This window comes from Procambarus clarkii, chromosome 11, assembly GCF_040958095.1.
Source record: "Procambarus clarkii isolate CNS0578487 chromosome 11, FALCON_Pclarkii_2.0, whole genome shotgun sequence".
Classification (NCBI taxonomy): Eukaryota; Metazoa; Arthropoda; class Malacostraca; order Decapoda; family Cambaridae; genus Procambarus; species Procambarus clarkii.
In genome coordinates, this window is record NC_091160.1 from 23,463,315 (window position 1) to 23,467,527 (window position 4,213).

The window sequence follows — 4,213 nt, forward strand, 5'->3', positions numbered from 1 at the left end:
ATGGAAGTCTTACCCAGTATTGTTTATTTGAGTAGACAACCGTATCCAGATATTGCTGGTAAGTCCATGTATCATCAGGACTTGGTTGCTCAGGGATGATGCCTAACGTATCTAGATCCCACAAACGATGTATTGGTGGGTTAGACTCAATCTCCTCGGCTATTTCCCTGAAGCGTAGGGGTGACTGCTCTAAGCCTAGTCACGCCACAATTACATTATCGGTTTGTTGGTTTGTGGGCGCTGGACCTTGTCTGAAAAGCACGGGTCCTGTGAGCAATTTGCCACCTGCGGACGACAACGAATTCATACCATGTTGCCTAGTGCATCCAGTGATAAACTTGTAGTAATGATCCGCGCCTATTAATATTCCAATATCTGTGAGACAATCGGAATTTATTTTATGATCCGCTAGCCTCATGCGGTTTCGCTTAAGGTGTCTCGCTGTGCGAGCTAATCCTGTGACCTGCAGGTCCGTAGGAATGTTATCCACTACCACCGCATGGATTGGACTAGCAGAGGATCCTAGTCTAACTAGTAATTTAACTACCTTGTAGTCACGTGGTCCACTATTTGATAGGAAACCAGAAATGTTTAACTTCACACTTTTGGTAGGTTTTAAATTTAAATCATCTACCAACTGTTGTGTGATGAAGGTTTTTTGGGAACCTTGGTCAAAGAGACCTCTACTGTTAATTCTAGATCTTCGGTTTATTAATTTAAGCTGAGCAGTAGGCAAGGTAGTACTGTTGCCTGACTCAGTAGCGAGTACATTCACTTCGTGATGTACTTTACAATATTGCACTGCAGTAGAATTAGTAAAATTCTCTCCAGTGGTTATAGTTGGTGTAGGAGATTTCCTACATAAGGCGTAATGGTGTACACCCTGGTTACAACGGTTGCAAGTACGTAGTGGTACTGCACATTTCTTGGGATCATGAGAACCCATACATTTAGTGCATTTGTGCAATTCCTGTAACCTTTTAACTCTAGCATTATACGTAGGATAAGCAGAGCATTGATAAGTGGTGTGTTCCTGATTGCAGAACAGACACTTTCTTTGATTAATAGACTTAGTCTCTTTAGTAGACAAGTCATGAGTTATCTCTGAAGGAGATACTGAGTAGGTACCTACATTCCCACTTCCCTTCTTGGTGGATGGAGTAGATTTGGATTTATATTTATTAGACTTACTTGGAGTCTGTTTAAGTTTGACTGAAATATCAGTATTAATTGGTTTGGACTCAGGTTTAATTTTGTCATGAGTCTTTAACCTATTAACTGTGATCCTCAATCCCTCGAAAATCTGATCGAGAGTAAGAAACTCAGTATTATAATGTGAGCAGAGCTCTGTCAAGACGTTTCGAGGTAATTTCCTCTGTAACAATAGCTTGATAGACCATTCAGAACTAGGTATATTAACCTTAGTACCTAAGGCCTTTACTAGAGACTCTACTTCTAGTCTGAAGCTTTGAAGTGACTCTGGTCTACTGTTTGGTGCATTCAGATCTAGTAATTGATAATAAAGGGTGGCTATACTTAACTCTTTGTTGCAATAGTTTAACTTCAGGAGTTTTATAGCTTCCTCATAATTACTCTCATTAAGATTAAGGTTATGTATGACCTTTTTAGCCTCTCCTTTGAGAAAACTGAGTAGGTATGAAAATTTAGAAACTTTGTCTAGAGACTGTTTCTTATGGATGTGAACTTCAAAGGAAGTCCAAAAATTATCCCAATTTTCTGTATCTAATCCTGAAAAGGTGGGCAAGTCTAGAGTAGGTAAACGAACCTCAGGTAAGTGATTATTGAAGTGAGACCCAGTGTTGCTGGCATTGGATCCAGACTGTTTGGCGAATTTAGATAGCCTGAAAATTTTATCATGAGTCTCCTCTTCATATTGGGAGATGTCGGTTACTATTTGATTTACTTCATCAGGATCAATTTCTACAGTATTTAGCAGAGCAAGATAAGATTGACCTGCAGTTCTGACTTGATCAAATTTCAGATCAGCTAATCTAACTGTTGACTCTAAATGATAAGAGTCAATGGGATTATCTTTAGTTAAGTCATCAGCCTTATTGATTAATCTGGTCAAGTGACCTTTAAGGCCAATGTAGGTTCTCCTCAATTGTTCAGGAGTAGCCATGTTGGGCTTAGGTTCAAACTTCACAGTGTTAGGGTATGTATTACTAATGAAGCTTGGATACTTGTTCATTAGTGAACAGGTAACATTAATTGTAGTCTAAATTAAGGTGACTACTTTATATTTTACCTCACTTGAGGTTGTATGTACCTACCTACCTAACAACAAATAGCTAGATATTTTGTGTACTGTCTGAACTCCACCACTAGTTCTCGTCCGGTTAGCTCATCCTTATCACCATCAGAGTTAATGGAGATAATCCAGCAATACACAAAATAGATACACAAAATAATGCATACAAGAGAAATATTATGGAGATACTCCAATCAGAGTTATCTCAAAATTTATCCCACCCTATAGAGGGTCAGCAGAAATAATGTAATATATACACAACACTGATTAGTTTTAGATCTAGTCGTAATAATTCCTAACTAAGAACTATAAAATTATTTAGTCTGGGCTTGTACCAAATTCAGCACAATCTCAGCTTAAATTCTACCTAATAACATGGATAAAGATTATTGTGGTGCAATAAGGTAAATATAGTTGTGCTGTATTTTTGGGTTTTTGTTTTATAAGAGTACTCTTGCACACACAGGTGAACAATTATGTACAGTTAAGTTTGGCTTGCTAGCCACAGCCTTTTGTGATGGTTGATGGTGTTAATTAACTTGTCAACCACATGCAACCTAGATTCCCCTGACAAATGTACACCGTCTCTAGTCAGGTTCTGTCTGTAAGGTCTGGCTGTAAATTGTATATATGTGGCATCCAATCTCACTCGCTTTTTCAGCCTGAAATTTATATACTTAGCAGCTCTCAGGTAATATTCCGGAGTTACTCCCCAACGATTATCTTGGCTTGGTTGGCGAGGCTCCACTAATGTGAATACTACTGATTCACTGATGAGTTTGAAAGAAGAAATTATGTTTTTGAGGTGTTTGATCACCTCGGCTGGATGACGAGTGGGGTGGATGTCATTACCACCTAAGTATATGATGGTTAGGTGGTGAGGCCACTCTAACGCAGGTGTTAGGGTGGTGTTATTGTAAAAGTTGTGAGCTGTTGCTCCTGGTGACCTAAAGATTCTCACCTCGGTGTGAGGTATAGGTCTAAGTGTTGTGGGTAATTGGTTATGACCCACTAAAGCCACTTTATACATGAGGTAAAAGTAGCAATATGTTAGTGTGATCTAGGCTAACTGATGTGTTACAATGTTAGTTGACACAATTAATTAAATAGTTAGTCTAGCTTCTATCACACAAGGATTAGCTATAAATGGTTAATATTTTAATTATAAATTTAATGCCTATCCGGTTCGATAAGGACCATAATGTGGGATATTTGGGTTTGATTCTGATTAATTAATAATTAAAGTAGTAAATTAAATTACGAAGGACCACCCGCTTTTAAAGTAAAGAGGGAAACTGAGAATTTCAGATCATTAGATAAAATTCTAGTCATATCCATAGTCACTGGTTTTCTCCAGAATTTTATCTAATGATCTGAAATTCTCAGTTTCCATCTTTACTTTAAAAGCGGGTGGTCCTTCGTAATTTAATTTACTACTTTAATTATTAATTAATCAGAATCAAACCCAAATATCCCACACTGATTGTGTTTGTTGTGTGGTGACTGTGATCAGTGGTACAGTAAATTAGTGAACTGTAACAAAACGATACAGTGACTGACTTCAGAGCTTTGTGTAGATAGAGAAGACCCGCCATCATCAATCTGTTAGAACTTAGTGAATCACTAAGTGGGAGGCGACAACAGATCACCATCGTCATCCATACATCGTCAATACTCATCTAGTTGTGTGAGCGGGAAACTGTCTGGTAGGTACCCCTCTCTGGTCAATTAATCAAGTGTGCAGAGGGAGATAAAATATTATCAAACTCTTGTTCAGGATATCATATATATTTAAAATCTCAAAGTAGCTCATTTTAGGTAGAGGTTAACACTTACGGGAACTCGTGACACACGCACGCGCACGCATGCACGCACGTGCACGCATGCACGCCCACGTACGTATGCACGCACGCACGCAGGCACACGCAAAAACACACACAC